Source organism: Narcine bancroftii, chromosome 3 (assembly GCF_036971445.1).
Source record: "Narcine bancroftii isolate sNarBan1 chromosome 3, sNarBan1.hap1, whole genome shotgun sequence".
Lineage (NCBI taxonomy): Eukaryota > Metazoa > Chordata > Chondrichthyes > Torpediniformes > Narcinidae > Narcine > Narcine bancroftii.
In genome coordinates, this window is record NC_091471.1 from 278245796 (window position 1) to 278258573 (window position 12778).

At 40.5% G+C, this 12778-nt stretch overlaps 1 protein-coding gene across 8 annotated transcripts in view; it reads right to left on the reverse strand.

The window, feature by feature from the left end:
- Nucleotides 1-12778, reverse strand: part of usp22 (ubiquitin specific peptidase 22) — a 308536-nt gene that overhangs the window by 102347 nt on the left and 193411 nt on the right. For 2 of the 8 annotated variants that reach the window (XM_069928257.1, XM_069928256.1), the window contains exon 2: nt 3257-3338. The exons of the other annotated variants lie outside the window; for them this stretch is intronic. The gene's annotated coding sequence lies outside the window, so the exon portion shown is untranslated. The remainder of the gene's footprint in view (nt 1-3256; nt 3339-12778) is intronic. 8 annotated transcript variants of the gene reach the window in all.

The following is a 12778-nucleotide window of genomic DNA, read 5'->3' on the forward strand; positions in this document are numbered from 1 at the left end:
ATTTTAGATAAATGTTTTTTTGGAAAACTGTTCACTTTTTCAAAACAGCACAGTAGCAACAGCAAATCACTTTTAACAGTGTTTAAACAACAAGGGAAGGCTTTTTAAACATTAAAATAATATTTAATTCTCACCAATAAAAAATGCTGGCCACTGCCAATCACCAACACTTTCCCTCTGAGTCCCCGCTTGAGCCAGGAGCCCAAGGGTCCCGCTCCTGCCCGGGAGCTTGTGGTCCCTGCTGCCGCTGGGAGCCTGGGGTCCTCAGTTAGTTCGATTCAGAAAAAAATTTGGATAAATGAAGATTTCTGATTTGTTTTGGAAATTTTGGATAACTGAGGCTTTTGGAGAATCTGATTTCAGATCATCGGAGTTATATTGTAGCAGGGCACTTTTGATGTAACATTTACAGTTCCTAATTTCTTTGGCTTGGCTTCGCGGACGAAGATTTATGGAGGGGTAATGTCCACGTCAGCTGCAGGCTCGTTGGTGGCTGACAAGTCCGATGCGGGACAGACAGACACGGTTGCAGCGGTTGCAAGGGAAAATTGGTGGTTGGGGTTGGGTGTTGGGTTTTTCCTCCTTTGTCTTTTGACAGTGAGGTGGGCTCTGCGGTCTTCTTCCAAGGAGGTTTCTGCCCGCTGAACTGTGAAGCGCCAAGATGCACGGTTTGAGGCGAGATCAGCCCACTGGCGGGGGTCAATGTGGCAGGCACCAAGAGATTTCTTTAGGTAGTCCTTCTCTCTCTTCTTTGGTGCACCTCTGTCACGGTGGCCAGTGGAGAGCTCGCCATATAACACGATCTTGGGAAGGCGATGGTCCTCCATTCTGGAGACGTGATCTACCCAGCGCAGTTGGATCTTCAGCAGCGTGGATTCCATGCTGTTGGCCTCTGCCATCTCGAGTACTTCGATGTTAGGGATGAAGTCACTCCAATGAATGTTGAGGATGGAGTGGAGACAACGCTGGTGGAAGCGTTCTAGGAGCCGTAGGTGATGCCGGTAGAGGACCCATGATTCGGAGCTGATTAGGTATGACAACAGCTCTGTATACAGTAATCTTTGTGAGGTTTTTCAGTTAGTTGTTTTTCCAGACTCTTTTGTGTAGTCTTCCAAAGGAACTATTTGCCTTGGCGAGTCTGTTGTCTATCTCGTTGTCGATCCTTGCATCTGATGAAATGGTGCAGCCGAGATAGGTAAACTGGTTGACCGTTTTGCGTTTTGTGTGCCCGATGGAGATGTGGGGGGGCTGGTAGTCATGGTGGGGAGCTGGCTGATGGAGGACTTCAGTTTTCTTCAGGCTAATAGTACTCCAGCAACTGAACAAGTCTCTTCCACAGCACCTTCCAAACCCTTAATTGCAAGGTAAGCAGTATAAAAGTAGCAAGTTTTGATGTAGTTTTTCTGTGGCAGCTGATCAGCCACACAGAGGAATTTTACATGCAGTTTTGGTGATTCCTGGTATCAAAGGTTTAGGATTTCCATATGAAAGAAGATTGCACCGATGGGTAGAAGAATACTTATTTAAACTTTAAGATTCTAGAAGGTGGTTTATAGAATTGACAGGGTGGGTGCCTAGTGGGGTATGTACTCCATAATGCCCTCCATAATGTTTAGGACAAAGGCACTTTTTTTCCCCTTTATTTGAACTCCACATTTTTAAATCTGTAATCAAACAATTCACGTAATTAAAGAAAATTAAATCACAGAAATACAGAGGCTAGACTGCAAGATGCAAACAGTGGCAAAGGTGGCATGCTTTGGATCTTGGGCAGATCCTTTACATCGCCATACTTTGCTCTTCCAATCACTCTGTTACAAGCTAATCTTGGTCTCATGTCCACAAGACTCTTTTCCAGAATTTTGCAGATTCTTTTAAATACTTCTTGGTAAACTGTAATCTTGCCATCCTTTCTGTGGCAAATTAGTGGTTTGCATCTTGCAGCGTAGCTTATGCATTTCTGTTCACGAAGTCTTCTGTGGACAGTAGTCATTGATGTATCCACACCTGCCTCCTGAAGAGTGTTTATTATCTGTCAGACAATGTTTGGGGATTTTTCTTTATTATGATGAGAATTCTTCTGTCATCAGCAGTGGAGGGTCTTCCTTGGCCGACCAGTCCCTTTGCAATGAATGAGCTCACTGGTACACTATTTCTTCTTAATAATGCTCCAAGCTGTTGATTTTGGTAATCCTAAGGTTTTGGGTAATTTTATTCTTGTTTCTCAGCTGCATCATGGTTTATCTGACTTTAATTGGCACAACCCTGGTCCTCGTGTTGAAAAATGGCAACTACAGACTCCAAAGGTGATCAAAAGCTTAGAAGCTCAGCTCTCTTATACTTGCAGCGAGTACCTGAGTACTCACAGCCAAATGTCCCAAACATTATGGTGCCTTAAAATGAATGGACTATGTATAAAAAATGCTGTACTTTCTACGTGGTCAAACCCAAATGTATAGAAATAACCTTGAATAAAATCTGGAATGTCCACTTTAATTGCATGTGAACTATTTGATTACAAATTTAAAATTGTGGATCACAGAGGCAATTAAAGGAAAGAAAATGTCTTTGTCCCAAATATTATGGAGGAAACTGTAGATGTAGAGGAGATGAGGAGGAATTTGTGCTCCAGAAAACTGCAAAGCATCATGACTCAAGCGTCATTCAAGGCAGAGACTAACAGAAATTTAAGATGCAAGGTGGGGGATGGGGTGGTCAAAGGGTATGGAGGGAAAGCACACATATTGATGCTGAGGCCAAGATTGGATCAGCCCTGTACTTGATGAATGGCTTGGCAAGCTCAAGGTGGGCTAACCCCTGCCTCATGTTAGGTTCTAAACTCAAGCCTCCACCACCATGCAGTGAATGGGAGGAGACTCGCTGAAATAAACACTGATTCTCTGGACAATGACACGTCTTCATGTCAGAAAATTCTACTGGTATCTAATAATAGAAAATCAGCAGGGGGTTTGGCGGAGTGGGTAGGGAAAGCAAAACAAAAATCACTGAAGGAAACTAAGCGGGTAAACAAATTAAAGACTAATATGTTCCCCAAATCTGGATGCCTATCATTGCTGGATCTTCAAAGTCTAGCGCAGAGATGGTGCATGCATGGTTATGGTCTCCCAAAGTTCCTCAGAAGTTGGTAAGATCCCATTAAGGAAAACACTGAAAGAGCATCCTATTCAAAATAAATTCATAAAATGGTGGAATCACTCAAGAATTCTGGCAAAGAAGCACTCAGAGGATCACCCACTGTCAGTCACCCTGCAGAATCTTCGATGTATGTTCTATACTCTTCATTAAGTATGTACCAAATCTGCGCAATCTTTCTTCATCTGGGGAAAGAGAAATAGTTTTTACTTTTCATACACTATACAAGCAGAAATGGAGGCAGAAAGCAAAGCTTAGTTCATTTGTCGTATTATACCTGATACAAAGAGAAGGTCTGTCTTATTGTTATTTGATAACAGGCCTACGACTGTGGTGTCATTAGCCAATATGAAGATGGAGTTGCAAAAGTTAACAAAAAATAAACAGTTAAAGAACTCGACATGCCCAGCAATATCTGGGGAGACAAAAGGATGATCAAAGGTTCCGTTGAAATCCTGAATCAGAACTGAGATTGTAGAAGCAGCTGTGAGCAAAGGCTGGTAGGTGATAGATGAAATCAACTAAGGGTTGGAGTGTTCGCTGGTGGAGCCATATAGAGGGGAATAAAAGGTGAACTATTGGAAAAGAACTTGGGTAGATAGGGATATGGGTGGTGGGCAGATGGAATTGCATGAGGAGGCATGGAAAAGAAAAACAAAGAGAGAGGCTCTGGCTGGATTGGTGGGAGTAGATGATCTGAAATTGGAAAAATTAATATTCCTGCAATTAGGTTATAGGCTATCCAAATGGAGTAAGAGATGCTGTTCTTCTCATTTATGTTTGGCCTCACCTTGGCAGTGGAAAAGGCCAAGGACATGCAGGCCAGTGTGGGAAATGAATGACATGCAACTGGAAGCTTAAAATGGCTATTGCAAACAACTGCTCTGCAAAACAGTCACTTAGTCTACCCTTGGAATCACAAATGTTGAGGCGTTTACAGGGATGTTGCTTAAAAGGTAGAGAAGTATGGCAACAACTGTACATGGTCTTAATTTATAAACAGCACAAAAATAGAAACTGCAGATGCTTGAAATCTGAATTAAAAACAAAATATCTAAGAAACACTAAGCCGGCACCTGCAAAGAGAAATAAAGTGCAATCAGTTTTCATTAAAACTACGAAAGTTGGAAATCAAACACTCTTCAAGTTGCAGAGAAGGTGGAAAGGAAGGAACAAAGGGGAACAGCTGTAATAAATAAGCTAGAGACTCTGAAAGACTGAATATGGCGACTGGTATCGTTGTCAGCTCAGAGGGCAATGAAGGCTTGTCGATCGCAGCTAATTTAGAGGGTTGCTAGTTTTGCAGTTGTTGTAAGTCAAAAATAAAAATGCAGTACTGCAATCTGTGCTCACAATATTGTCTCCAGCAAGAAACCAAACATAGTGGGGTGGGGGAAATCCATTTTGCTGATCATCAACATGCAACATTAACATTATTTCAATCTCCCCAGATGCTACCCAATCTGTGAAATATAGGTGATCCCATCTTGTGTGTGGGGAAGAGGGGTTGCATTCCTGGGAAAATGTATCACAATTTTATATAACGAGAAGCCGTGACACCTTCACGTGCATCAAGAAGCGCGAGATGAAAAAAATTTACATCTTTTCACATGAATTCTGCATGAGCTTTTTTTAATTCTACATCTCAAATTTTCAGGTTGTGATGTTAATTTATATCGTGCTGTCATGCAGGGTCCACTTGTGCATCCAGCAATTCCTGTTTTATTTCAGGTTTGCAGGGCGGCAAGGTTAACACGACATTATTACAGCGCCAGTGACCTGGGTTCAAATCCAGCACTGTCTGTAAAAAGTTTGTACGTTCTCCCATGTCTACATAGGTTTCCTCTGGGTGCTCCCACCTTTCAATAAAGTATGGGGATTGTAGGTTAATTGGTGTATTTTGGGGTATAGGCTCGTGGGCTGTATACCTATAAATACGTTTGCTCTGTTGTCTCTGCAAGCTGAAGTTTAAGGAGGTAATACAATTTGCTAGAGCTGGAAGAATCACACAGACTTCAGTGACAAAACAGGTCACAAAGCCTCTTTAGTCCATACAATAACATCTGTCACCCAATTGCAACCCACCATTACAACCACTCATCACTCCTTTTCTGCCTCCTTTATTAACGTAACCTTTTGCAAGCAGTTAATTCTTTTTTGGTTTTTTTAATTAATTTTTTATTTTACTTTATTCTTATTCTTTTCTTTTTGGGGTAGTTTAGAAGGGGGTGAGTTAATTCTTTTTGGAGTAAGATCAGTGGACAATGCTTTTCCTCTGACATTCCACATTATGTACATGTTCGGTAGGATGCTCAAGAAACTGAACACAACCAGTGTGTTTCTTAGCCATTCAATTTGTGCAATATCAAGAGGACTTAATCACAGACAGTAATGCCCACTTAGCCTAGAAGCATTTCATCATCACTACATTCCCACAATGACTAATGATATTGAAACCAAGAAATTCAAAGACAATACAAGTGCATTTTGTTCCTCGAAGTTCAGTAGGTAATTAATGATAGTTGAAGCCAGAATGCCAAATACAGACGTAATTGTTAATTGTGAATGTTTCCCTGTTTAAGTGAATACTATGTTATTTGGTTGACGTGACCTGGTGTGCATCTTCAGCAGGAGCTCCAAACAACATTGATACTCTCCTGTACTAAACAAGTCATCTCATGGACTCCATTCAGGCTCAGTGGAGCATAAACCAGAATGTGACAAAGAACATTTCAGTAGGTTAATTAATTTTAAAACAGCAACAATTCCAAAATAATTAAGTCAAGGATGTACTCAGAACTCAGCTTTATAGATTTTTTTTGTTCTACAGGTCTTAAACAGACCATAATTCAGTCAAGTATGAAAGTAGAATTGTAAGAAACCGATTATTGAGGGGACAGCATTGAGGCTCTGTGTTAGGGCTCTGTATGCTGAGCTACATGTTTCATCAAGCAAATCTTGTTTGATTATAAGAACACATTTATATTTTCTGATGAAAACTTGTCCATTGAAGAGCAGGATATTTTTTCCAGATCAAACAAAGTGATCATTATTTTCAGTGCTCAATAAATACTCTTGGCAAATGCTACTGAGAATATTTTGCAACATCCTCATTCTTTATTCGTTACCGGTAAGTGTGATTTTTATTCCACATTGCCCAAGTTTTCCCGCATTAAAATGTGCACAAAAGCTTTTCCGATCTGTGTGAACATATTGTTTGAAATATGTTCACACAGATATTATTGGTGGCAATAATAGGGGCAGGAGTTGTGAGTGTAGGAGGTCCTATTCCAAAGGTTTTGACACCCTGTTCACAGGATGCAACCATTATGGGAATGGAATGAAGTCGGTCTCCAAGGATTCCAATATCATGGGTGGCCAAGTCCTTGAAATTTGCTTTGAGTCTGGCTGGATAATCCTTCTCTTTTAGATTTTCTGTTTAGGTGGTTGTTCATTTTTTGTCAACATACATAGAAGTTGGTGGAAGGCAGTATGACGAAGTTCTAATTAATTGAAGGTGATCACAGAATGGGCAACAAACACACTGCATATCAGCTCAAACTGTATATTGTCCAAGTATACCTCAACATGAAATGGTTAGAAACAGCACTGCACTCGGCATTATGGGTGGCCTGGTTAGTGCAAGCAACCTGGACGAAACAGCATTCTTCAGTCCTCAGTGCCAAAAGATGCAAGCACATTGTTATATGTGGATTGTGGGTTCCCTGTCAGGAACATTGTGGAGGATCAATTTGACCTCCCTAGTTGGAGGTCGCATCACCTGCCAACCAAGGTTGGACTCCGACCACCCATTAGTGCACACCTTACCGTTGGCTCATTTAAATTATTCAGTGTCATCACTGGCCAGACGCCCTGTTCAGAACATTATAAACATCGATTCATGCCATTTATCTCTCTACTCCTTGGTCCTGACTACGAACGCTGCTCTACACCAGGTTGCTTAACTGTAGACATTGCTGGAGGAGTTGTTGGTAAGCTGTGCACAACACTTAGAGCGGGACCATAGTATTGTTTGGCCGTACTTATCACTGAGCCACATCCCGAGGTACAGGGATTGGGAGTGTCTGCTGAAGTCTCTGTCAGTGAGTGTGTACATGCGTGGGAGAGTGTGGAAGGGTAAGCAGCCACTGGTATAGAGGATCCTTCTGCCCGATGTGCCTGCTTACACCGTTATAATTTTTGTCTCTTGCCATGTATAAGATAGACGACCAATGGTACCAGAGTCCAACCTATGTCAGATGTGAATGTCTATACAGCTATTAATTGGAAGGGTAATTAATATCATTTGACATCTTCCCCTGTCTGATTCCCATATGTACAATAAAGTTACCTTTGATTGTGTCTTTTATGTCCAGACTCATCTCTCTGTGCTCTTTCTTCATAATGCTTTTCCAAACTGTTGATTTTGGTCATCCTAAGCTTTGTTTTACTCTTGTTTTTCAGCCTCAAAATGGCTTCTTTGATTTTCATTGGCACAAGTCTGGTCCTCGTGTTGAAAAATGGCAACTACAGACTCAAAATGTGATCAGAAGCTTAGAAGCAAAGCTGCTCTCTTATAACTCACCAATGAAGCAATTAAACATAACTGAGTATTCAACAAACACCTGTGAAGCCTCAATATTATGGTGCCCTGAAAAGAGGGGACAATGTATAAAAAGTGCTGTAATTTCTACAAGGTTGAACCAAAATGTATACAAATAACCGTGAATAAAAATTGGAACATGGACTTTAATTATTTGAGAATTGTTTGATTATATTTAATTTAAAACTGTGGAACACAGGCTCAAATAAAATAAAAAAAGTGACTTTTCCCAAACATTATGAAGGACACTGTATATAGACATAGCACACATTACGTATATTAAAATAAATAAATATTGTTAAATAAATAGAGGAGTCTCGGCAGGATTATATGAGCAGTTCATCAGGCGCTCAGCAGTCTTACTGTCTGTGGGAGGAAGTGATTTCTCAGCCTGGTCATTCTGGCTCTGATACTTCTGCATCTCTTTCCCGAGGGGAGTAGCTGGAGATGCTGTGTGCGGTGTGGTCGGAACCTTTAACAATTTTGTGAGCCCTCTTCTGAAAACAATCCAATACAATGCTCCACTACAACTGTACCACACTGTGATGCAGCTGGCCAGGACACTCTCGACAGAGCTCCTATAGGAGGTTGGCTAAATGGTGGCCGGTGGCCTTGCCCACTTCAGACTTCTCAGGAAGTGCAGTCGCTGTTGCGCCTTCCTGATAAGTGAGGAGTCATTGACTGTCCATGATAGACCACTAGTTAAGTGTACTCTGAGGAATTTTGTTCTCTCTACTCTCTTCACTACTGATCTTTTAATGGGTAGTGGAGGGTGGTTGTTCCTAGTCCTCCTGAAGTCCACAATCTTTGTCTTGTGTTGATCACGTTGAGACTCAGGTTGTTATTCTCACATCATAACACAAGATTTTCCATCTCTTCTCTTCAGTGCAACTCATCGTTGATACTGATGAGACCAACTACTGTCGTGTCATCTGCAAAATTGATGGCTCTTTTGGAGCTGGATCTGGTGATGCAGTCATGGGTCAGTAGCGTGAACTAGAACAGGCTGAGCACAGCCCTGAGGTGCACCAATGCTCAGTGTGACCGTCTGCTGTTGATAGCCTGCGGTCATTCTGTTACAAAGTCCAGAATCCAGTTACAGAGAGGGTTGTTTAGTCCATGTGAGGATAGCTTCTCCACCAACCTCTGGGGAATGATATATTAAATGACAAACTGAAGTCGATGAACAGCAGCCTGACCGATGAGGCGTCATTTTCCAAGTGGGTCAGTAAGGCATGGAGGGACAAGGCTATGGCATTATCAGTGGAATGGAATGTCTCTGGAAGGTGTGCTTTATGCATTCTATCACCAGACCCTCAAAGCATTGCCACAACGTGGTAGTCATTGAGATCTGTTACTGTTGCCCTCTTTGGTAGCAGATGAAGATGGCTGTCTTGAAACTCACAGGGATGATGGACTGCAGCAGAAATTAATTAAGGATGTCTGTAAGGAACTCCTTACAGTCCTTCAGTATCTGACCAGGAATGTTGTTTGGTCCTGTGCCTTGTGTGGGTTCACCTTAGATAGGGTTCTCCTTACCTCAGCTGCAGTTATGCTGGGGGAAATGGAACTTTCTATAGAGTCAGCCTGTTCTTTGCGTTGAACAGTGTATACAAGATGTTCAGTCTGTCCGGAAGGGTGGCGTCGTTGAGCACTCTCCAACCAGATAGCATTAACATTGACTTCAATTTCTGTTAGGCCCTAACATAGATTATAAGATACTAGCTAAACTATTAACAAATAGATTGGCCGACTGTGTACCAAAAATAGTAAAGCAAGATCAAACTGGATTTATTAAGAAAAGACGGACAATATCTAAGTTCATTAACTTAATCCATGCAGTACAAGGAAGCAAGACGCCAACAGTGGAAGTTGCCTTAGATGCAGAGAAAGCCTTTGACAGAGTAGAATGGAATTATTTATTCAAAGTACTACAGAGGTTCAACCTACCAGAGAAATATATTAATTGGATTAAAGCATTATATAATGGACCATTAGCGAAGGTGACAGTAAATGGATATATATCAAACCAATTTAAATTAAGCAGGTCAATCACTGTTCGCGTTAGCTATAGAACCACTGGCAGAACTGATAAGAATAGAAAATAAAATAAGAGGGATGAAAATAAAAGAGAAGGAATATAAAATCAGTCTATTTGCAGATGACATCATAGTATACTTAACAGAACCAGAAATATCAATAAAAGAATTACATAAGAAATTGAAGGAATATGGAGAAGTATCAGGGTACAAGATCAACGCAAATAAAAGTGAAGTAATGCCAATGAATAATGCGGATTTCACAAAGTTTAAGAAACAATCACCATTTAGATGGCAAACACAAGCAATCCAATACCTAGGTATACAACTAGATAATAATCTAGGCCATCTATACAAACTAAATTATCAGCCATTAATGAAGAAATTTCAAGACGACTTAGAACATTGGAAAGAATTACCACTAACACTGATAGGAAGGGTAAATTGCATTAAAATGAATATCTTCCCAAGGATACAATACCTATTCCAATCGTTACCAATTCATCTAACAGAGAAATTCTTCAAGGAGCTAAAGAAAATAATAAGGAAATTCTTATGGAAAGGGGGGAAACCGAGGAGAGCACTAGATAAATTAACAGAATGGTACAAACAAAGGGGCTTACAGCTACCAAACTTTAAGAATTATTATAGAGCAGCACAATTAAGATACCTATCAGATTTTTATCAAACAAGGGTAAAACTAGATTGGACCAGATTAGAGCTAGATAAAATAGGAGAGAAGGTACCTGAACATATACTATATAAGTGGGACGAAAAGCTGGTGCAACATAGGAATTCACCAGTACTGCACCATCTGCTCAATATTTGGAAGAAGATTCACGTAGAAAGGAATAAAACAAATTATCAACTACCAAAATTAATATTGACGCAAAATCAACTAATCCCTTTCACAATAGATAACCTTTCCTTTAGAGAATGGGAGAAAAAAGGGATCAAAAGAATAGAAAATTGTTTTTCGGGAAATAAATTATTATCTTTTCAACAAATGAAGGACAAATATGGTATAACTCACGGCACAATGTTTGCATACCACCAACTGAAAACCTACTTGAAGGACAAATTGGGAAGCAGGCTGAGGTTACCAGAAGGAAGCAGTTTTGAATATGTGATTACAGACACAATGGTAATTAAAAGATTTATAACAAACATGTACATCAAACTGCAAGAGAAAGAGAATGAGGAAACAAGCTATAAACCCAAATAAAAATGGGAACAAGATCTAAACATAAAGATAAAGAATGAAACATGGGAAAAACTATGCTCTGGAACTATGAGAAATACAATAAACACGAGGTTACGCATGATACAATATAATTGGTTACACAGGCTATACACTACGCCCCAAAAGTTAAATAAATGGGACCCAACAGTATCAGATAGATGTTTTCACTGTAAGAAGGAAACGGGAACAACACTACAGGCAATTTGGGCATGTGAGAAAGTGGAAAAGTTTTGGGAAGATCTAAACCAGGTATTAAATAAAATCACAAAAAGCAACATACCAAAAAATCCAGAGATCTTTCTTCTAAGTAATATAAGAAGTAAAGAACTTGAACTCGATTTGGATGGAGCACAAAAAAGATTTATTATGATAGCCTTAGCTGCAGCAAAAAAATGTATTATGTCAACCTAGAAATTAGAAGATAGCCTGACAATACAGCAATGGTACATAGAAATGAATAAATGTATTCCATTGGAAAAAATAACATATAATTTAAGAAATAACATCACAGTATTCGAACAAATTTGGGAACCGTACATGGAACACAACAGAGAAGTCCTACTGTGGACCTCCACCACCTAAAATGACAGAAGGAGAAGAAGACGAAATGAACTGACCCAGTGTGTAAAAGTAGAAGACACAAATTTCTTGTTTATTTTCATTGTGTGATGACATTGTTTAATGTGTTTAATGTATCATATATGTTAAAATTTGAGTGAGTGGGTGGGGAGGGGGGTGAAGGAGGGAGGGAAGGGAGGGGGGAAAGGGGAGAAAATAACACTGTGTATATTCAAGAGGGAAAAGTTTGTGTGTATTTTGGTCACTATGGTTCATAGTGTGAACATTTTTTTTTAATTTTTTTAAATTTCTGTTAGGCCCCTCACAGAACTATCTCAACTACCCAATTACAACCTGTTCTATCAGTGGTCCCAACACACTTGATCACTGCCACACCATGATAAGTAAGATCTACAGTTCTTCCCTAACACCACATTTTGGCAAGTTGGATCACCTGGCTGTGCTGCTTCTCCCTTCAAACAGACTGAGTCTAAAAAGAGATGCTCGAGATCATGACGGTCTGAAGATTGTCGCAGGAGTCTGAAGAATAGTTGCAGGACTTCCTTGTGTCAGTGGATTGGGCGGTGCTTAATAATTCAAGAGGATATGAATTTTACACCAAAATCATTACAGACTTTATCAAAACAGCTGGGTTTCCACCAAAACATTCAGAACTGTCCCTGACCAGAAGCCCTAGCTGAACAATAAAATCTGGTACCTGCTAAGAGCCAGATTGCAAGCATTTAAGTCAGAAATTCAAAACACGACACAAGAAGCCCATACAATCTACAAAAAGCCATCTCATGGGTGACATGCAGATTCTGGAGGAGAATGGAAGTAAGAAGGAGGGTATCCGACAGCTGTGGCAGGGCCGAAATGCCATAATCTGCACCTTACCGAATCCTGTGCAACAGCAAATGGCAAAGCTTCACTTCAGATAGCTCAAAGCCTCTCCACCCAATAAGGAAGAATCACTGTGCACCCCCCACTCCCATGTGTCCCGATGATCCTCTACTGTCAGCATCCAAGGATGACCTGCAGGCCGCCTTCAGGAGAGTGAATCCAAGGAAAGCGAATCCAAGGAAAGCATCCAGTCCAGATGGAGTACCCAGCTGAGAATTGAAGGATGTGTGCTGACCAACTTTCTAATGTTTTCATGGATATCTTCAAAATCTCACTCCA